Source organism: Mirounga leonina, unplaced genomic scaffold, assembly GCF_011800145.1.
Source record: "Mirounga leonina isolate KUSES-001 unplaced genomic scaffold, KU_Mleo_1.0 Mir_152, whole genome shotgun sequence".
Classification (NCBI taxonomy): Eukaryota; Metazoa; Chordata; class Mammalia; order Carnivora; family Phocidae; genus Mirounga; species Mirounga leonina.
This window is the reverse complement of record NW_023270380.1, coordinates 20,147,190-20,170,851: the sequence shown is the minus strand read 5'-3', so window position 1 is coordinate 20,170,851 and position 23,662 is coordinate 20,147,190.

The following is a 23,662-nucleotide window of genomic DNA, read 5'->3' as shown; positions in this document are numbered from 1 at the left end:
CGCAGGCTTGTAATCTGCTCGACATGGGTGCTGTCACTTAGGTGTGTGGCTCGCTTGTCCAGCCAGGCGGCAAGGAGGGAAGCCATGCAATTTGTTCAGCTCAGGGCAGGAAACATCAGGCATTTATGTCAAAGAGAAAGAAAATTACTAGTTATTGATTTGACTCGGTATTCAGATTTAATAGTTACATTTAGCATTCCTATTTATAAATGTACACAAATGTATACACACAGAGCAACATATTGTTCAGCCAGTAATTATTCTAGAAATTATCCTTGTGTCTAAAATGAACCAAGCACACAGGTGAAAGCTGCTGTTACCAGTTACCTCGTGTAAGAATCTCCTTGATTACTTTTTGCTGAGTATTATTAGATTAGAAGCCAGAAGTCCTCCAAACCCTGAATGCAATTTCTAGAGGTGATAGTAAAGAAGCATTTTAAAGGGTGAGGCTCAGAGAGACAACAGAATTGCAAATGGGTTACAGAGAGGATTCCAATGGTCGGGATTAGTTAAGAAACGGGATTTTAAGGCACAAATGTGACAGGCCTGCTGTCAACCTCATTCTAGGGTTCTGGTCTCAGAAACGAGCCAGGTCTGGACTCTCATGTGTTCTTTCCATGCTTAACAAGCAAAAACTTTGCCTAATGATTGGCTGACAAATGGACTGTGGGAAGACTTGAGATGTCATCTAGCCTACGATGCGGTGGTTTTAAGCTTCATCCAGGGATGGTGGTTATGCCGTAAGCAGCTGTGTGATTTTAGGTGAGTCACTGAGCCCCTTTCTGGCCCAGGCTTCCTTACTGTGAAATGAGGCATCTGTGAATCTGTGACAAGCCACCAGGGAGGATGGAGTCATCTGTCGGTGGGAACAGATCATAGGAGGATTGAGCACCATGTAGAGAAGATGGGGACCCTCCACGTCCAGGGTGCATCTGGGCATCTCTTCCTGCCCCTGAGAGAAGGGAGGACGGGAGAATGGTGGAAGGGAAGGGAGAGAATGGGACAGGAGGGGGCAGGGAAAATGAGTGGATGCGCAAGGGGATGAATGGTCCCAGCAGGGCAGAGAGTGAAGGCCGGGTCCCTCCAGCCTCCAGGTTTTTTGGTCTCCCGGCCACTTCTCCAGAGAAGGCGAGTGGGGCCACCCTGCCTCGCCCTGCAGCCCCACTGGCCTCTGCAGGGGTCTGGCCAGCATGTTCACACTGAGGCTCTCTTGAGCCTGCTGTTTTATTGAGGGCTTTTTGGTAACAATGGCTGTATTTCCAGAAAATGTGTGTTTGGAACATAGTATTTTAGACAGAGAGGAGGCCAAACGTATTCACTCCCACCCTTTACTTTTACGGGTGAAGAAAACACAGACCATATTTTATTGCCACTTGCTTGGACAATGCTTGAAGTGCCTGAGACTTCAGAAACATGACCTTTCAGTACTAATGAGACACTTGGTAGAGAACGCCCAACGAAATGTCTATGCTATTTCTCAGCTGTTCTGTGTAATCTCCCTGGACTGTAAATGTGTTAAGGAAAGAGATTATGAGGAGATTCTTAATTTCGCACCAAACACACACTCGTGCACGCTGCATGCTCATAAACATGCAATATCCAGCCACAGAATGCACACACATGCAATGGACACACATGTGCACAGCACACGGCACACACAGCATACATATATGCACACACATATGTGTGCGCATGTGCAGATGCACATGTGCATATATACCAGGCCTGTAAGACATGTGCACCTATATACATACCTGCACACACACACACGTGTGCACACATTCTCTAAGTTCAGTGTTCTGCACCAGGAGGCACCAGGCAGTCCACAGGGCGCACTGCATGACTGACAAGGCCACGGGTGGCTTCATGCTTCCGTGGGATTATGCCCTCCGTCTTTCCCCATGAACCATTTCGTTGGGTTGAAAGGATTTGTAGGAGGACACCTGAATCTAATAAGAGAACCGTATGTTTGATGTGGTCTTTACCGCCAGCTCACGTCTTTAGCGTGTGTCTCTTTCAATCTTGCACATCTCAGAATGTCTGGATTCTATTTTCTTCTCTTTAAACCATGCTTTCAAACAGACCAATGTGACTTCATCAGAATTAAGTAACATTGCCAAGAGAAGGACAAGCCAAGCCATTGGCTGGGAGAATATACTTGTAGATCACATTTCTGACGATGGACTTATATCCAGAGTATACAAAGGACTCTCTTTAATAAAAAAAAAAAACCAACAACACATTTTTTAAATGGGCAAAAGATTTGAACAGGCACGTCACCAAAGAAGACATACGGCTGACAGAGAAGCACGTGTAGATGTTCCACATAAGTGGCCCTGAGGGAAATGCAGACATAAGCCGCAGTGAGGCACGGCCACTTCTCTGTTGGGCTGCCTCAGCTGGGGGAGGCAGGGTCTTAGAAATGTAGACATATGCTCACCCCCGGACCCAGCAACCTCACTCCTAGATAGTTACCCAAGGGAAAGAAAAACATAACTTCACTCAAAAACCAGTATGCGGGGGCGCCTAGGTGGTACAGTCGGTAAGCGTCTGACCCTTGGTTTTGGCTCAGTTCATGATCTCAGGGTTGTGAGATCGAGCCCTCCATCAGGCTCTGCGCTCAGCATGGAGCCTGCTTAAGATTCTCTCTCTCCCTTTCCCTCTGCCCCTCCACCTACCCTCCTCCCCCTCTCTAGAAAACAAAACAAAACAAACAAAAAATGGTGTGCAGATGTTTATGGTGCCTTCTTTGTAACTGCCAAAAACTGGAAAGTACCTACGTGTTCGTCAACAGACAAGTGGATCAACTGTGGTCCTTCGAAACAGTAAAAAAATACTCAACATTAAAAAAGACTAAACTGGGGGCACCTGGGTGGCTCAGATGGTTAAGCGTCTGCCTTCGGCTCAGGTCATGATCCCAGGGTCCTGAGATCGAGTCCCGCATCAGGCTCCCTGCTCCTTGGGAGCCTGCTTCTCCCTCTGCTTCTCTCTCTCTCTGTCTTTCATGAATAAATAAATAAAATCTTTAAAAAAAAAAAAAAGACTAAACTGTTGATACACACAACCACATGCGCAAACCAGAAACACATAAGCCAGGTGATGGTAGCCAGACTCAAAGCTCACCTACTGCAGGATTCCGTTTATAGCACACCTGGACAATGCAAAATGACAGAGACAGAAAAGAAAAGAATGGTTCTAGGGGTTGGACCTGGAGGCAGGGGCTTCACTCCAAAGGGGCATGGAGCAATTTGTCAGGATGATGGAATCGTCCTATATTTTGATTTTGATGGTAGTCTCATGACTTGTCCAAACTCCCAGACTGTACACTAAAAAGGATGGATTTTGGGGGCACCTGGCTGGCTCAGTTGGTGGAGCATCAGACTCTTGCTCTCAGGGTTGTGAGACTGAGCCCCACGTTGGGGATGGAGCCTACTTCAAAAAAAAGGATGGATTTTTGCCATGAGTAAATTATACCTTCAAACAAATAAGCTGATTATTTTCTGAGTACCTCTTTCTTTTAGTACGCTATTGAATACAGCGAACACCAACCAACCCACCGTGAACATTCTGCCTTGAAATCTCTTCACCCAGAGCCACAAGTTCGTTAGTATATTCTGGACATCTCATCCAGTGATCCATCCACATGGCAAAGCTTGCACACTGGCCATCTCCCGAGGCCAGAGCCTACCTTGCAGGATGGATTCGGCTGCAGCTCGAGTTCGGAGCCCATTCCTGTAGGAGTCAGCTTGTGCCACAGCGACAGACCACACTCAGATTCCAGGCGGCACGGCAGGGTTTCTGTCTCCCCTGTGAACCACGGGGGCCACGGGCGGGCCGAGGTTCCCCCAGGCCGGGCTGCTCTCTGCTAGGCTCCTTGTGTCTGCTCCTTGCGCCCTGAGGACAAAGGAGCCGCCACCACCTGGGGTGTGGTGTTTTCACACCACAGGGCAGAGCCTCAACCACACAAGTACAGAAAACTGTTTTGCTCAGAGATAGCAGCACACGTTCCATTGGCCAAAACAAGTCCCATGGCCAAGTCCAAAGTCAGGGCAGGAGGGAAGAGGACTCTCCCGCCCGGAAGCTCAGCAAGCGTTGGGAACACAAGTCACTGCGAACAGAACAGCCGTTCTCAGGAACACCGTGTGACTGCAGGGAAGAGCCAGACAAGAACCTCAGTGCACAGAAGATCTGACAGCGTCACACCGTGAACTAGGTCTTATACAGCAGCTAAAGGGAATCGACCATCTGTTCATATCCATCCATCTAGGTCATCAGGGATCACGCTCAAAAATACAATGTTGAGTGAAGAAATGAAGTTGATGGTTTGGTTGGTGTTGGTTGCTTAGCTAAACTGCTCTGTAATGGTGCTGCTTCAGCTACAGCAACATCCTAAGACGGATGATTTAATTCCCCCCAGAGAAAGACAGGCAGAATAAACCCCTGGCAAAATGACTGGGCCTTGAAAGTCTCCAGAATCTATACCCAAGCCATGACCCAAAGCATCCCTTCTTTGCAGACCCCGAGAAAGACTCTGCATCGTCTGGAGTTCAGAAGCTCAGCTCAGGCAGGCCCGGGTATGAAGCCAGCTCCGAAGGGTCGTAGGAACGCACCACTCTGCAGGTGGGCAGCACCCAGAGCCCGTCCCACATAATTACCAGTCCTGTGGCTGCGGGCAAGTGATTGAATGCCTCCGGACCTCAGTTCTTCCGAACGTAGGATAAATGAGGATGATAATGGGGTTGTTCTGAAGAAGGAGTGAGGTTGTCCATACGATGCCATTAGAGAAGGGACTGAAACAGGACCCCGTTCATCCTTCAAAAAGCTGATTGTCTACCCACAACCTTTAAAAAATGAAACAGAACTGGAGATGTAGCTGGACAGTTTTTCCCGTCCAGCACTTTGGGGATGACATTCCGCCCTTTCTCCTGGCCCGCAAGGATCTGCTGGGAAGCCCCCTGACAGCCTCCTGGGGGGCTCCCTTCCTCTGCTCTACCCCCCATTCACCACCCCCACAGTAAGTGTCGTCTTCGTCCTCCGAGAAATAACTTCACGGCACCAAATGCACCCGTGCCGAAGTGAGCGTGGAGATGAATGTGCTCCAGGACCGCAGGGTGAGGGAGGGAGAAGGCAGGCAGGGCTGGGGAGAGCCACAGAGAGGCTACTACCCCCGCCACCTGCCGCCGCACCTCTCCCTCCATCTCCAGCTCAAACTCAAACCATTTTAGGAAATCGCCTGCAAAGCCTAAGAGTGCCTGGCAATGCTTACAACCTGCCACAGCCCCCCGACGCTCCGAAGCGCAGGTTTCTGCCGAGCGGTGGGGGCACGTTCGTAGGAGGAAGCATTTTTGGAAATAGAACCTCCACACCCCTCAAGATTAAACGAGAACATATACTCCTTGGTAGGGATTCTGACAGTGTTATTTCTTACTCTGCGGTGCAAGAAAGAGAAGCGTATGGTGCACAAACACCTTTCAGGTCCTGGGTGTGAAGTCATGAAGTTGTTTGTGAAAAACAGCTCAGTTCTATACTTAAATGCCTGCAACACAGCTGCCTCCACGGTGCAACACGGGACGCCAGGTGGCATTTGGTAGACTGACAACAAAAGAAGTTGGTACTGGATGTACCCTGGTGTCACAGGAATAATTATGCTACCGAACAGTTGCTGAAATCTATTTTTAACATAAACCTCAATAATAGACATAAAAATGAAAGATTCTGTAAACCTGTTATGGGGGAAAAAATGACTCAGGTTGAGAGACTTTCAGTAAGTGAGGGAGATTGTCACTCCCTTTGTCCTCTTGAAGGTCAAGAACAGCCATGGTAATCCCCCCTCATTTCTCTTCACCCCTCGTGCTTCGTGCTATCCCCCCGTCTTCCAAAGTACCGCCCTCGCTAGGTTCTCTTCCTCTCTGTTCCTCCGAGTACATTCCTGCCCTTCTCTTTCCCTCCTGCCCCGAGCAAGTGAAAGAAGTGGTTAAGAAAGCGAGCTGGAGTCAGATATCCGATCGGATATCACTTCTTTGAGCAATCTTGGGAAATAACTTAATATCTGTAAATCTCCATGTTATCATCTGTCTAATCAAGATTATGAGCATGCTCCTACAGTGTAAGCTCCCTGCTGGGCCTCCCCTTTGTACAACTTCAGAGGGCCCCATTTCACTCCGCGCACATGCCCCCTGCGCCCTATACTGTATAAGGCAGCAGGCAGCCCTGGCTCCCTCACTGGTTTGAGATCTACGTGGGCAGATACTGTCTGTTTGGTCCACCAAGTGCCTAAGGCACTGTGTGGAGTATAGTAAACACCCAGTAAATGCATATGAGCATCAGCTCTGTCACCATTTGCCACTCAGGGTCTTCTCATCTTTCTGCTCCAACATCCTGCAGTGCAGCTCCTACGCTCAAGGTCATATCACCGTCCAAGACGGCTGCTGGAGCACCAGCCATTGCATCCATATCCAAACAGCAGAAAGAAGAAAGGGCAAAAAAAAGTGTGCTTCCCAGCTAATCCATTCTCAGTAATGAGCCTTCCCAGGAGCGCCAGGAAATGCTTCCATTCACAGCTCTTGGTCTTGAACTTAGATGTGTGACTAACCTAACTGCAAGGGATTGAGAAATACAGTTCTTGGCTAGCTCACTGCTGCCCCATAAAAAATCAGGGTTTTGTATTTAAAAAGAAAGGGAGACTGTACATTGGTAGGCACCTAGCAGTTTCTGCCACAAGGGCCTGGGACACGGCTCAGAGACCTCCCTCCAGGACTCCTCAGTGAGGCCCAGCCCCCGGGCTCTGCCTTCACGGCCTCACGCTAGGGAGGGCACTTCTCTGCAGAGTGGCCTGTCACATTTTTGGAACAATCAATTTCTGAGCATTTCTGTTTTTTATTTGTTTTGCTTTTGGCTCCAACAACATTTTTCTGTGACTTCTGCCAATCTGTACTAGTTCTGCTTCATGAAACTGTACTGAAAACAATCTATGTTTTTCTTCAGTATGACGGTGAATGCTTTCCTGAGTGCTTGGACAATATAGCCCTTCACATTTTTTAAGGAGGCCACTCTGTGATCACTGCAAACTTGTCTTCTTCGAGCTCTAGCTCTCCAGTTCCCTAAACCTTTCTTCACAAGACCCTTCCCTGTTCGTCTTGCTCTCCACCCGGTTGTCACAGACCTTCATAAGACCCAGCTCCCAAGCTGTGTAGGACGCTCCAGATCTGAGCCAGCCAGTGGGGACCGTGGGGGACCTCGCTCTGTCCCTGTTCTTGCTGTCACCTGCATCACACCGGTGGCTCGTAAGGAGCTGGGTCTACTGAATTCCAGGTAGCTTTCCCAGGAATCTCTATCAGGACAAGTGCTCCCATTTTGTAGTTTATAATGTCGTTAAACTGAGTACATTTCTCTTTGATCTTGTTGTATTTTCTCTTTAATGTGGGCCCCAAATTTCAACTTGTGGAGACGTTTTAGGATCTTGATGCTGCTGTCCCCACCCTCCCTCCCGCAGCCTCATCGTGTCCGTCCCATGTCTGAGCAGCCTGCCTCCTGAGTCTTCATCGGGGCCAACCCTTTGGAAGAGCATTGTCACGTGAGGGTCAGAGTCACATACAAGGACTTGGGTGAATTCCACAGTGTCATGTAGATCGGGTAGGGAATGGACTCTACTAGAAAAAAAACTTACAAAATGAGGGTCAGCAAGAACAGGGAGGACGTAAGTCTTTCTCACAGTGACAGCTGACCTCACCATGTGACTTTGGGTGCTGGGGGAGGGGCCTGGCCCCCAGTTGCTGTCCCTTCTTCTAAGGCAAATTCGAGAACAACCTTACTGGGCACCTGGCAGCCCAGATCTGGGCTTTCTGGGAAAGTTCTGCACCTGGAGACCCCAGGGCCCATGGGACATTGCCACAGGTACTTCCCACGTGCCACTGGAGGACAGGGGCCCCAAAGCCCGGCTGGCTGGCTGTCCAGACAACCTGGGGTGGGGGGTGTTTTCCCAGGGTCATTTGTGCCCAACTCTGCCACCTGCACCACACCTCTCAGGTAAAGACTGAATGCAGTCTTTCATTCAGCTACAAACTCACCTAAGAATATTGATGTCCGACTCAAAGCATGTCTGCCTATAAAGAAATCAGTAAAAACATGCAGCCCTCACCAAAACCTCACTGCACCCATGCATGTACCCAGCCTACCCCCTTCCAGAAGTGAAGCTCTTCAAGCACAGAGACTATGCCTTATTCAGTCACGGACTAGAGGCTAGGCACTGCACCAGGGGATCTGTCCCGTTCTAGATCTCCCACATCTGCTGTTTCACCGACTCTGCAACCCTTCAAGGGTGGGTAACACCCACCAAACAGGTGAAGAAACTGAGGTTCAGAGGGGTGAAGTGTTGCACAGATGAGGGGCACTGGGGCTGGATTTCAGCTGAGCTCTAAGTGCCCCAAACCCTGTCCTGTTGTATTAACTGCCTTAATGTGTGCAGGCTCGTGATAAATACCAATGGAGGGTGTAGTCAGTGTGTCTTTGCACTCCCAGGCAGGATTATGAGTGACAATTCCCGACACAGATAGACGAATGTCCTTGTAATAGAGTCATGTCAACACGGTCCTCCCAGGAGGACACCAGGCGAAGGGCACCTGTTACCAGGTCATGAAATGGGAGGCACCCTGGGCACGAGCTCCCGCAAGCCTCTCTAGGATCTCACCAGCCTCACCCCCACACCCCCACACCCCCCACCACCCCTCCCCCGAAGTCCTGGCCCAGCACCGGGGCTCTCAGCCACTCGTCACTGACAGCAGAGGCTCGGCTCCTCTCAGGCCATCAAGTGTCCAGTCTGGTCTAATATCGAGAGTCCAGAATCTCATGCAGTTCAAGGTCGTCCCTGCTCCAGCTGCCCAGGATGCCTGGGGAGTTGGGGCCCCCTCTGAGAGCTGCTCACAAGCTTCCCGCCCACCCCCATCACAGGTTCCGCATCCAGCAAAGTATCCCCAGCCCCTCTTGGGGCAGGGGCTGCACCTGGCAGAATGTCTTCTTGGGCAAAGCATTTTCAGGTCGCTCACAGCCGCTCCTCAAACTGCAGCCTGTGGCTCTCCCCAGGTGTTCTCCGATGGTCGTTTCTCTTTGGCTGCCAGTGAAGGGAAGGGCCCTGGTTCGTGGGCCCCCATAGGTGGGGTGGGGGCAGGGGTGCACTGGATGGGTTCTTGGCCTTTCCTTACACCTGCCAGGTGCTGGCGGGGAGTGGCCACTGTCCTGAGGTGTTGCTCCTGTCGTTCTCAGCCTCGGGTGCTTCCGAGACCGTAGGAACGGGTGTGTTGGACATCCGTAAAAATAAGCAACTCAAGGCTGCAGGAGGGGGGGGAATAAAGTGATCCACAAGGGGAAAGAGAGGGGTTAACATCAGTGCCGTGCATGGGGCACCCTCTTCGTGAGTTCTCCGTGACGCGGGTGACAACCCATCGGGACGCTACCGTCGCCCTGCCCGCTCCGTGCATCCTCTGGCAAACCCACAGATACGGACAAGGAAGGTCCTGCCTTTCTGGGGAGCCCAGGTGACACAGCTTCCAAGAAGCCGGCAGGGAGGGTGGCTCGTCTCTGGGAGCCACGAGGACGAGGGACAGCCCGCCGTGTCTGGGGCCACGCTGCTGGAGGTGTGACCGGGAACCCCTGATTTGCGCTGCTTCAGGTCCCATGACAGACAGGCGTGGCGGCTCCGGACACTGTCCCATCGGAGCTAAACTCCTCCACCCACCGTCCCAGGTCCCAGGTCCCACCGAGGCCGCTGGGCGCGCCCACCTGGCCGCCGGGGGCCCCTCCGCCCCACCCCAACAACCGCTTTCCTGGCCCCCGGTCAGCGGCCTGGCTTCAGCGTGACGCGCTTCCCCCCACCACGAGGTCACCCCGCTTCAGCAACGCGCACAGACCTCTCATTTCACGTCCTGACCGAGACATCCGACACAAACGTGCCTGCTTCCTCTCCGCTCGCGCTTCCGCTTCCCCGGCTTCCCCGGGCACCGAGGAACCAGACTTGCAGTTGGCCGCTACGGCCGCCAGGCGGGGATGGAGCGCGGCGCGGCGCCGTGGGGACTCGGCTTCCTAGGAGGGCCGGGCGGCCGCCCAGGCTGAAGCGCCCGCCGCCCGCCGCGCAAGGCGGCCGCGCACGTGCGCGCGGGCAACAGTGAGTGCGCAGTGAATGGTGCGTGGGGGCTGGGCTTGCGCCCTGGGGGTTCGCAGCGTGTGACCCGGTGTGCGCAGTCCGCGCGAACGGGGGCTACGTGTCCGTCTGTCCGCCCAGAGTCGGGCGCCCAGGACCACCCCGGAGAGGCTTCCTAGCGGGGTCTTGGGTTCCCAGCGCAGCGAGCGGGCGTCCAGTGGTCTCCCGGCTGAACGAGGGTCCTCAGCTCTTCCTCTTCGCCGGGCGGACCCTCCCTGAGAGAGACGCAGAGGACGGCGGGTGGAGCCGCAGAACTTTCTGGACTCGGATGGGCCAGGCAGTCAGCCCTCGGGGACCAGGGTGAGTAGCGCGGGCCTGCGCCTGCCGGGCTCATCGCCCTCAGCGGCCCCCTGCCGCTCCTTCGCTCTGGTCCCCAGCCCGTGGCCAGAGGTCCTCTCTGCTGACTTCTCTGACATTTGATTCAAACCACACGGCGGCCCGAGGAGGGACCTGTGTCTGGACCTGCCCTTCCTCCCGGGCGTGCCGGGCGGCTGTCCACGTCCCCCAGAGGGCACGGCACCCCAGCTGGCTTCTGTCATGCATGCGCCGGCTGAACACGCTGGAAGAACATCCTTGAAGCTGTAGCCTTGTGACTATGACCGTCATAAACCCTGGGCTCTACGGGCCGGCCTAACTTGCTCCAGGGCGTTAAATTAAGCATGCTTTGCAGAATTAGGCTGACACCGGATAGGGTGATGGAAATCTGGCTCACCTCCCTTTGCGGGGGGACTCGTGGGACACCGCAGGTGTCCTGTCTCCTGGGGCGCTGTCCCCTGGGTAAGGGCAGCCGTCACTGGCCAGCAGGAGACAGTGCTGAGCGCTCCGCGTGTGCCACCCTGCCAACCCTCTCAGCCCCCCTGTCCGCCTTCCTGGAGGACAGACGGACCTCTCAGAGCCACCTGCCCTGACCATGTGACCTCGTGACGACGTGCTTAAAGCGGTGCTTAAAGCCTCACTCCTGTGATGACTGCAGGCTCGGAGAGCACCCCCTGGGTCCCCAACTTGTAGCGCAGGCGGGAGAGATGCCGCCACCCCAAGGAGTGGCCCGAGGGTCTGAGCAGTGAGCAGAGCCCCACGTCCAGGCGGCTGCTCCACCCCCCGCCACCGCGGTCCAGCACTAATCAGAAGACATGGTGGCCCGGTGCGGGGACCCAAGCGTCTCCGTCCCGGGGGTGGGTGAGAGGTAGGAGAGCGGCCAGGCACAGGGCACACGCGGACCAGGCCCCAGCCCTGGAGCCCCATCTGAGCTGGAAAGGAGGAACAAGCCAGCGACTCCAGCACTGATGAGTTGTCTACACGGAAAACCACAAACAGGGACTGTTCCTGTTTGGCTCCATCCTGAGCTTGCTCTCTGCCCAACTCGGCGGCCGCACACACAGCCCTCGCCCCAAACACCCCCCGGACGGACCCGCACTGAAACGAGGTTCGGGAAGTAGCGCTCTCCGCTGCCGTTTGCAGCCAGGTCATAGCCAGAGGACTGTGTCTCGTGTATCGGGACAGCACGCCAAGCATTTGGAGGACAGGTGACTGAGGACAGCCTTGGTCCGGCCCTTTCCCCTCAGACCGACGGGCTGTCCGTGCACCAGGCTGGCACCCCCCGGGACAGCCCACTCCCTTGCCAGCCTGATGACTCTTTCCAGGTCACCTAAGTGACCCAGTCTGGACGCTGTGTACATGAGTGTGAGCTTCCGAGGTACGCCGGGCCCTCCCTGGGGCCCCCCCTCGGCTGCGCGTGGGTCCCAGCCCCGCGGTCAAACGCGGACTTGTAGAGGCTGGGATCTGGTACCTGCTTCAGAGGAGACCAAGACTTCAATCAGGTGCCAGATTCCAACCATCAAGACGGTGCCGTTCGCTTTGGAAAATGACCCGGTCGACAAGGAAATGCTTTGGGATTGGGATCCCCCATTCACTCTTCCTTCTAGAAACTCCGCTGGTGAGATGGGCAGGTTTTGACCAAAGGCGTCACCTAAGATGAGAGTGTCGGGTTGAGATGGTATGTCGTTGTTAGCACAACTGAGCAGCGTCACGGGCCTTCCTCTGAGACCCTCTGAGACCTGCTCCAGACCCAGATTCGGGGGTTTGAGCTACCTCCTCACAGTAGGATAAGGACCAGGGGCCTCACATAGCGTCACTGTCCCATCCAACCCGCGCTGGGCACACTCGAATCAGATATATCACAGAGAAGCATGATGAACCAGAGTGCAGGGCACGGTCTCCAGGCCCCAGCTGCCGGGCCCCGTGCTGTGTGTCCCACACACAGGAGGCCCCCGGCATCCTTCCGGGTGGGCCTTCGAGGAGAAAACCCAACTCCCAGGTGTGATCAGAGACACCAGGGAGCACTATGTATGGAAAGGCTCAATCGTGGCTCCTATCTTCAAAAACTTGGCACCGATATGGGGAGATCCAACAAAAATTAACTTTGGTAAAAATGTAAGTTGAGTTATGTAAATACCAATAATCGATTCATGATTAATTGGCAACTGAAAGCCGTGGATGAAAGTCCTACGACCTTAGAAACGAGAGCGGCCGTGAGTCAGACTGGCTGGCACAGCCTCACAGTGGCGGTGGGGGTGGTGGGGGTGCAGACAGGCCTGGAAGGTCGCTTCTGAGCACTATTTGCACAGTTAGCCGCAAAGACAGATTTTTTTTTTTTTTTTTAAGAGAGAGAGAGTGCGTGAGCATGGGGAGGGCAAAGGGAGAGGGAGAGAATCCCAAGCTGACTCCCTCCCAACGCGGGGCTCGATCCCACAACCTGAGGTCATGACCTGAGCCGAAACCAAGAGCTGGATGTTCAACTGCCCCAAAGACGGATTTTTTAACACCTGGAGTTGGATTCTCCCTGGAAGGTCTGGTGCTGCTCGTATTTCAACCATAGCCATTGTCCCAGGATAACTGTCCAGCTCCAGCTGGTACTCACTCATTCCCTGGGTTCCCGTCCCCCGTCAGCGTCGGCAGGGCCGCCTTGGACTTCAGTCTCTCCCGGGGCTGAGACTGACGAGCCTCCACACCGCGGCCTGTCCCCCACAGGCCCCTGCTGCAGGGTGTCCGCCGGACGGCACACAGAGCTATCCCAGCCCCCCGCCATCAGCCCTGCCCAGAAGCACATGGACGGGCATGGGGGTCAGAGATGACGGAGACATGGCCTTTGTAGACCGAGGGGTGCAGCCCTTACATGAACTTCCGCTTTGTGTCATGAGCAAAACAACAGGGGCAAACAAAGGGAGCTAAGGGGGTGTGGAGGGGGCCTGGGAAGGCTTCCTGGAGGAGGTGGTGCAGGAGACAGACACTGAGAAAGTAACCAGGCCAATGGGGGAGAGCTGATGGGAGGGCATCACAAGACAAGAGAACACTGCGAACAATGGGGCCGAGGGACAGCAGGTGCATGCTGGTGCCCACACCTCCGAGTGCTGCACGTGCAGGACTTTCCGGCCCATAAAACTTGGGTAGCTCAACACTGGCCTTAGTGGGAGTATTGATATCATGGAAATTGGCAAATGCTACAAATAAGGGGTGTTTTTGTTAATGGAAAGCCAGTTGACCAGCACGCCATTGGCCCGTGTGCATGAGGCACCAGGGCGACTGGTCAGCTTTAGAACTACCGAGGATCTTGATTAAAAGGAACAGGAGTTTATACGACGGGTCCTGGGCTACCTTGAGGCTCCGAGGAAGCGGCATGCCTTTGGGAAAGGATATAACCAAGAAGCTGAATGCTGTCACAACCTTCCAGAACCTTCCGGCACTCAGCTCTGCCTTCTTAGGACATCTGTCTTGTCTTTCCCTTTCGCTCTCTTTCCTCTGTGTCCCGGTTCCAGGGAACATGATAGGGCTCTTAAATTTTAAATGTGACAGCTCAGCTCCTGAAAAAGGCTTCTTTCTCCGTCTCTGTTCTAGTTCCAAAATATGCTACAGAAAACCTGGAATCCTCTCACTTTGGCCAGGTGTTCACTGCTGCTCCAGCCACCTGTGGCAGGAGAGGGAACCGAAACTGGTCCCTCTCCGGTCGCAAGCCCGTCCCAGAACCTATCGACGGTGGCCAGGGGTCGCGTGAAGGCCGTGGCCTCCGAGGTGGCCGCGGGGATGGTCGGGGGTGGCAGTTCCCAGAGGGAAGGAGGCACGAGGCAGAAACGCAGTTGGCTTCGAGGAGGAGGAGAGCAGGAGGTAAGCCGGCAAGGTGGGCAGACATCTGTGCGGCAGGCGTGGGCTGGACCCAGTGGGTGACCCGGGCCCGGGGGGTGGGGGACCTGGGGAGGAGTGCCCTGCTCACATTTCTGGGGGTTCGGTTTCAGTTTTGACACTGGCTGAATTTTTATTATTTTTACGCACAGAAACCTCAATAGCATCCACTCAGCCCCACTGGGTGGCTGGTGCTTTATCGTTTGCGTTTTCCAGCTTGGCCCAGGAGCCAGTGGCTTTGGACACAGGATGGTCTGCCTGGTGACGAGGGCTCCCAGGCTCCCCGCCACCGCAGCTGGTCCTGATCGTTTCCACCAGCTGCGCCGGGGCTCCCCCATCTTCCCAGCTGAGCTGCATGAGGGCGGCCGGGGTGCGGGTCTTCCTGTGGACACTGCGGGCAGACAGGGAGACAGCGGACTCAGTGAGATCCACATCTCGCACAACCACTGCCAGCTGAGCCTTCTTCTTTCCAGCAGGGAGGTGACAGGGTCCCCCCTCACGCGGAGGACAGGTGGCCTCTTGGTGGGGGCACCCCAGGCCAACAACCTCTGCTTCCTCTCTGGCCTTGCCCTGGCTCGGTGTCTGTGTGCCAGCCGCCGCAGGGGAGTAGCTGTTCGGTGCTCCAAGGCCAGGGCCTGTTCAAGCGCCGGAGACGCTCTCAGACTTTGCTGCAGCCGCCAGCGCCGGGGGCCACAGACACAGCGGGTGAGGTCCCGCTGGGCTGGAAGTTTGCTCCGCTGCCCAAGTCCTTGGGCCTTTTCTCCAACCGGGGACTGACCTCCTCCTGGGCCTCCTGTTTTTTGCCTCGGCGCCCGCAGGGAACATCAGGTTTCTGTTCGGAGTGCCGCCGCCGGTCCCCGTCATCGTGGAGGGTGAGCCTGTGACACTTCGGATGCAGGGCAGCCATTCCAGGGCGATTCTCTGGCCCAGGCTAGCCCTGGTCTAATGCACTCCCTCCTGCAGAGTGCTCGCAAGGCCGTGCTTTGGTCCTGCCTTCCCACCCCCACCCCACCAGAGTTGCAAGTGCCTGCGGTCCTGGTGGTCGCCTTCCTGCACCCAGGGGTCACGAGCAAACTCATTTCTCTCTGCTCCCTATCACATAAGGCGCCAGGGTCTGGGCCCCACGCGCCTCTCAGTCCCGGTTGTTGTGTCCTTGAGCTGAAATGCAGCAGGTATCACCCCCTACCCCCAGCCATTTCCCGGAGACCTCAGAGTGCTCTCCTCCAAGGTGTGTTGTAACCACCCACTACCCCGATTTTACCTCATTTTAATGAAGCAGGAGCATCGTGTAGTGTTAAGAACATCAAACAAGAAGGAGAGCGAAGTGAAATAAGCGATATTGGAAAAGCGGGAGTCGGGGAACAGCCCAGAACTCTGGGATGATAGGGAGGGAGGGAGGCCAGACCGTGACAACTTCTGCCGGACTTACGTCATAATTTGCCAAGTCCCTTTGTAAAAACGATTACTGAGTGAACTTTGGGGATTTTTTAATTCAAATATACATCCAGGGGCGCCTGGGTGGCTCAGTCGGTGAAGCATCTGCCTTCAGCTCAGGTCCTGATCCCGGAGTTCCAGGATCAAGCACCACATTGGGCTCCCTGCTCAGCAGGGAATCTGCTTGTCCCCCTGCTCGTGCTCTCTCTCTCAAATAAATAAAATCTCTAAAAATAAAATAAAATATTCAGAAAAGGACTCGTAAGTGAACAGCTCAAAGAGTTTTCACAAACCAAACAGATTATACCTGTGTATCCAACACCGGAATCCAGAAATAAAATTACGTGAACCCAGGAGGACCCCCTCCACACACACCTTGTGCTCCCTTTTGGACAGTAAAAGCTACACGGATAAGCACAGCCTCTGCTTCTAACAGGATAGACTGGTTTGTGCCTGGTCTGTGTCCATAAACAGATTCCTGTGGCAATGTTCTCTCTTGGGTCCAGCTCCTTTGGCTCAACATCACATATGTGATGTTCATCTGTACTGTAGTAGGAAGCTGTAGGTCACTCCTTCCCGTTCCAGTGGGCGAGTGCGCTACCCCTGATCTATTCTTTGGTTGATAGCATTTGGGTAGTTTCTGGTTTGGGGTCACTGTGAATACTGCTTCTATGGCCCATCCAGTTAGCTGTGAATACAAAACTAGTCCTAAATTCCTTATTCCTAAACTATTAATTTATTCAGCCTCAAGGAGCAGATCAAAGTTTTTAACCGGGGCTGAATTTAGCCAATCTAATGTGAAGGACCATGAGGCATGAGACAGAGAGCAAGAACAGAGAGGGAGGGAGGGCAGAAGGGAGGGAAAATACGATAAAAGAGGATGACTTTGTCTTGGGACAAATGAACTCAGTGGCAAGAGTGCCTTAATCTCTGTGGGACACTCTGCCTCCATAAACTGGCTTCCTTCCCTCACACCTAACCTCACACAATAATAGTACGACAGTGTAATGTTTCATTTCATCCATCATTAACACCACGGTCACACTTCCCTCGGCGTCTGCCCATATTACCACTTTTCTTGGACAGCAAATCCAAAATTTAATTATTCATTTTGCTGAGAGAGACCCTGTGGCATTTTAAATTGCTCCCCTCCCCATTCCCCCACTTCTTTATATCTCCGGATACATTTGCCTTTGAGATTGGAATTGAGCCTATTCCTTATCTGGGAAACAAAATAAGAAATAATCCCTACATGAGGCAAAGCACAGTGGGTCCTCAGAGTCCGTCAGAAATGCACACATGCAGTATTCCACTGCAAGAAGTTTCTACCTTATTAGAGTTGACATCTAGCCCCACATCTGAATTGCAGAAAATAACTCTTTCTAAAATAAACGGCAGAACACCGATGACCTTGCCATCTGCATGAATTATTTTAACTTTGCAGTGTAGGTAGCAAATGTTGCATTCCTGTCTCGTGGCTTTACCCACGGCCACATTTCCTGTTTCCTGCTTGAAATAAAAGGGGGGAGAGGGGGCGGGGAGCCGGGACAGGTCCCCCACCAGTCAGTGACTGAAACGTGACAATGACATCGTGCAGATGTCACGAGGACAGTGAGGAGGCAGGTGGGAACACAATGGTGCAGTAAACACTGTCAGACCTGCCACGGACTCTCTACAAACATTGCGGTTTAGGTTGAGAGTTTGGGAGAGAAGTTCTGCCAACAAGCCTAAACAATTTTTTTCATCAATTGGTTCTTTGTTCGAAGAGGAGAATGTCTGATTTGAAAACTTTGCATTGTAGAGTAGCTTCTGGCCCAGGAAAGAGCCCTAGATCAGGAGCCCAGAGACCTGTGAGCCAGCCCCGTCTCCCCCGCGGGTTAGCTGTTTGACCCTGCACAAGCCACAGCCTCTCTGGGCCTCTGTTCCTCCACCGATGAGTCTCAGATAAATCAATGCAAAAGTGTTCTCTGTAAACACGCCGTCCTGCTCTCTGCCAATGAGTTAAGCTTGCGACAAGATATTTCCCTTAGGAAAGTAGCTCTTACAGAAATAATGTGCCAGCTAATAACATAAATGTTTGTGCTCTGTCCTTCTGTTCATTTTTCTATTCTGCGTGTGGCTTCTGAACCAGGTGGAAGATCCACATGCACTCGTAGGTAAGCCGTCTGGAAACACAGCAGTGCTAGACCAGCCCCCACGGTGATCGTGGCTTTATTACTCTACAACCAGAGGGTATGAGTTGGGTGTGCAGCCAGGGATGGTGTACAGGAGGACGAGGCAGGGGCCCTGGGCTTCCAGAGTAGCAATAAACATTTTTTTTTTTTTATGGAAAGATAAATTGGAAGAGAGTAAAAAGAAACCAACCTTGTCTCTCATAGAACGCTAACAGTCCTCTGGGGACACGGTCCCTGCAGTCCCAGCACAGAAGTACTCTGCAGTGGGGTAAGGACTCTGAGAAGGCCCTTCAGCTCTGAGAGACCCTGCAATCACTGAGTACCAAAGTCCCCACCTCAGACCTTTTTGGTCAAACGGAATCCAGATGGGACGAGCATGTCTCACATTTAGATAGATGGGTATGTAGGTATCAAGTCGTATTTCCAGCACCATGGATGACCTTGGACAGCACTGTGGGCCTGAGAGCTGGGATAGGAAAGGGAAAAGCTTTGCAGAAAGCCAGCCCAGGACTGGGTTTAAGGATAGGAGATACAGACTCTGTCCTCAAGGACATCAGTCTAGTAAGGACCGAAAACATAAGCCAATATTAATGCAAGTTAAAGAGTGCAAAATACAGAAACCCATATTGATGAGTCCAGTATGCTCATTTTATAGGTGGGAAAACAGGCCGGGAGAGCGAGTAAGTGACTTCTCCAAGGTCAATCAGCTGGCGGCAGAGTTACACCAAGGATCCAAGCCCCCCATCTCCTCACCAACTCTGTTCCCTGGCCTCCTCACTTCTCCTCTCCTTCCAGAAGGGCTGCTGTTTACTTAGCACCTTTAATGTGCCAGAACTGTGCTAAGTTTACATGGATGTCTTTTATGACCACAATGGTATGAAACTAGAAATTAATTACATGAATAAAACTGGAAAATTCATAAATATGTGGAGAGTAAACAACATGCTACTGAATAACCAATGGCTCAAAGAAGAAATTTTTAAAAAAAGAAAACAAAGTACCTTGAGACAAACAAAAATGAACATGTACCAAAATTTGTGAGATGCAGCAAAAGCAGTTCTAGCAGAGAAGTTCATAGCAATGTATACCTACCTCCATAAAACAAGAAAATTCCCAAATAAACAACCTAATACACCTCAAGGTATTAGAAGAAGAACAAAGCCCAAAGCTGGTAGAAAGAAGGAAATAGCAAAGATTAGAGCAGAAATAAATGAAATAGAGACTAAAAAGAGAATAGAAAAGATCAATGAAACTAAGAGCTGTTTCTTTGAGAAGATAAATAAAACTGACAAGCCTTTAGCTAGACTCACCAAGGAAAAAAGAGAGAAGCCTCATATAAATAAAATCAGGTATGAAAGGGATGTTACAACTGATACCACAGAAATACAAAGGGTCATAAGAGACACTATGAACAATCATACACCAACAAATTGGACAACCTAGAAGAAATGAAAAAATTCTTAGAAATGTACAGCCTACCAAGACGGAATCATAGTGAAATAGAAAATCTCAACAGACTGATTACTAGTAAGAAGATACAATCAATCATGAAAAACCTCCCAAATAAAAGTCCAGGACCAGTTGGTTTCATTAGTGAATTCTTCCAAATATTCAAAGAGGAGTTAATACCAATCCTTCCCAAACTCTCTCAAAAAATAAAAGGAGGGAACTCTTCCAAACTCATTTTATGAGGCCAGCATTACCCTGATACCAAAACCAGACAAAGATGCCACAAGAAAAGAAAACTACAGGCCAATATCCCTGATGAACATAGATGTAAAAATCCTCAACAAAATATTAGCAAACTGAGCTCAGCAGTACATTAAAAGGATCATACACCAATCAAGTGGGATTTATTCCACAGATGCAAGGATGGTTCAACATCCACAAATCAAGTGATACACCACATCAACAAAATACGGATAAAAACCATACAGTCATCTCAATAGAGGCAGAAAAAGCACTTGACAAAACTCATCATCCATTTACGATAAAAATACTCAACAAAGTGGGTATAAAGGGAATATACTTCAACATAACAAAGACCACAAACAACAAGCCCACAGCTCAATGAAAAACGGAAAACTTTTTCTCTAAGATCAGGAACAAGACAAGGATGACCCCACCTCCTACTTTCATTCAGCATAGTATTAGGAGTCTTAGCCACAGCAATTAGGCAAGAAAAAGAAAAAGAAAAGGCATCTAAATCAGAAAGGAAGAAGTAAAACTGTCATTATTTATAGATGACATTATACTATATATAGAAAACCCTAAAGACTCCACCCAAAAACTGTTAGAACTAATAAATAAATTCAGTAGAGTATCAGGATACAAAATCAATACACAAAAATATGTTGCCTTTGTATACACTAATAACAAACTACCAGAGAGGGAAACTAAGAAGACAATCCAATTTCAGTTGCATCAAAAAGAATAAAATACCTAGGAATCAGTTTAACCAAGAAGATGAAAGACCCTCATATTGAAAACTATAAGACATTAATGAAATAAATTGAAAAAGACACAAATAAATGAAAATGCTCATGGATTGGAAGAATCAAGATTGTTAAAATGTCCATCCTACCCAAAGCAATCTACAGAATCAATGCAATCTTTACAATTCCAGTGGCATTTTTCAAAGAAATAGAACAAATAATCCTAAAATTTGTATGGAACCACAAAAAACCCAAATTGGCAAAAAAATCTGGAGAAAAAAGAATAAATCTGAAGGCATCTTTCTCCGGCATTTCAAACTATATTACCAAGCTGTAGTAATGAGAACAACATGGTATTAGCATAGAAACAGATATGTACATCAATGGAACAGAATAGAGAGTCCAGAAATAAACCTACACATTATAGTCAATTAATTTACAACAAAGGAGCCAAGAATATACGATGAGGAAAGGACAGTCCCTTCAATAGCTGATGTTAGGAAAAAGAGCCACATGCAAAAGAATGAAACCGGATCACTATCTTACACTATATACAAAAAAAATAACTCGAAGAGCATTAAAGAGTTGACCTTAAGACCTGATACCATAAAACTCCTGCAAGAAAACATAGGGGATAAACTCCTAGATGTTGGTCTTGAGGACGCTTTTTTGAATCCAACACCAAAAGCAAAAGCAACAAAAGCAAAAATAAACTATTGGAACGACAGCATACTAAAAATCTTCTGCACAGCACAGGAAACCATCAACAAAGTGAAAAGGCAACCTACGGGAGGGGAGAAAATATTTGCAGGTGATATATCTGATAAAGGGATAATATCCAAAATATGTAAGAACTCACACAACTCAACAGCAAGAAAACAAACAATCCAATTAAAAAATGGACAGAGGATCTGAATAGACATTTTTTTCAAAGAAGACATCCAGATGGCCAACAGACACTTGAAAAGATGCTCAACATCACTCATCGTCAGGGAAATGCAAATGAAAACCACGATGAGATATCGCCTCACATCTGTCAGAATCCCTAAAATCTTAAACACCAAAAACAACAGGTGTGGATGAGGATGTGGAGAGAGAGGAACCCTCGTGCATGGTTGGTGGGAATGTAAACTGGTGCAGCCGCAGTGGAAAACAGTATGGAGGGTCCTCAAAACATTTTAAATAGGAAAAAAAAATTAAAACAGGACTAACTTATGATCCAGCAATTCCACTTCTGGGTATTTATCCACAGAGAACAAAAACACTAACTTGAAAAGATTTCTGTGCCTCCATGTTCGTTGCCGCCTTATTTAAAATAGCAGGTAGATGGAAACAACCTGTGTCCATCAATGGATGAATGGATAAAGAAATGGTAGGATATATATATAATGAAATACTATTCAGCCGTAAAAAGAATGAAACTTGCCATTTCCAACATCACAGATGGACCTCGAGGGCATTATCCTAAGTGAAAAAAGTCAGCTAAAGAAATGCAAATACTCTATGATCTCTCTTATATATGCAATCTATAAATAGAAAAAGAAAAAGACCAGCTCATAGATACAGAGAACAGATTAGTGGTTGCCAGAGGCAGGTAATGGGAGGTGGGAGAAATGGGTGAAGGGGGTCAAAAGGTAAAAAAAAAAAGGAAAAAAAAGGCTATTGTGTTACAGCCATTATATAATTGGGCCTATCTGTGCAGCTGTTGGCTATCCACATGATCACAACAAGGTGGAACGTAAAGTGGTTAATTAACATACTCTAGACCACACAGCAATGCAGTGACTTGGTCGTGATTTTTTCTAAGGTCTAAACTCGAAACCATTGGTCTTCCAAGCGGGGCACGAGACAACCCAGTGTTCGAGAGGACACGGTTTAAACAGGAGAAGTTCTATTCATATCTGTATTTTGTGTATATTTTTCAATGCATGCATTGTATCAGCACTGTTGCACATGAATATAATGTCTAAATAAAGATGTATACTTATTTCGGTGACATGTGCTTGAAATTTGTGTACTTATGGGGTGAACTACCTAAAGAGCTGGACTGAGCAGTCCTCAGTGTGAAGTGGAGGTGGGCACTCGGGGCTGGTTTTGCCCCAGTGGTTTGCTGTCTCCTACACTCAGATTTCCAGCCAGAGGAACATCTATAGACGACTCTTGTTTTTTCATTGACTACTAATTAATCCTTACCTTCAGGTCTTCCCTCTTTGCAAGAGAAGAACAGAGAAGAAGAAGAAGAGGAGGAGGAGGAGAGGGAGGAAAACAGAAAAGCACATCTGCTCTTCCTCCCTCGGTTGTCCTCCTGGGAGCCTCCAGGTCACGTTCTTTTCCGGATCTGTGGCTCGGGCTTCCTTACAAGTAGATGTTTGTTCCCGGGCACTTCCGTCCTCTCTCGCGTTGTGAGCCTCGCTGTGCTTGTGCTCACGAGTGCTCGTGCACGTGCTTCTGGGAAAGAGGCCCCAGCTGCTGTGCTCAAGTCTGGCCGTGCCGACGCACAGCAGGTCCCTGGTGGCCCCAACGGCTCCAAATCCTTGCGATTCTTCTAGGCTTCTCACGTGCTGCCTTCCCTCTTCACGGCCAAAAACGTCAACCCGACACCCAGAACTTCCTGCCGTCCTGTTTGCATGCACTTCTGTCCTGGGCTTTAGGCTTTAGGGCACTTGTCTAGTTATTCTTGCTGCATAAGAAGTTACCCCAAAACTCAGCGTCCTAAGCCAACATTGATTTTGCCCGTGAATGTGCAATCCGGCAGGGCTGCGTGGAGAGAGCTTGTCTCCGCTCCTCTTGGGCTACAGCTGGGATAGTTTGGAGCTGGAGACGGGAATCACCTGAGAGCTCGCTGACTCCTGTGTTTGGGCGTTAATGCGGGCTGCCGGCGTGTCTAATGCTGGTGGCTGGAGCAGCTGCACCTGGCCTCTCCGTGGGGCTTGGGCTTCCTCACCACACGACGGCTGGGTCCCACAAGCAAGTGTCTTGAGAGACTTGAGCCACGTGGAAGTCATATCACGTCCCATGACCTAGCCTTTAGAACTGTCACTTCCATCCCATTCTATTAATTGAGGCAGGTGCAACCCCCCCCACCCCCACCCCCAGCCCAGTTTCGGGGGGGCGGGGAATAGACTCCATCTCCGGGCGGGACAGTGCTGGTGTTCCGGGAGCACACGTAGGCGCAGAGATCTTGCGCCTTTGGGGAAAATACAGTCAGCCACAGAGACTCTTGTGATGGTGATGTAGGTTCTCCCGGTCGGGCG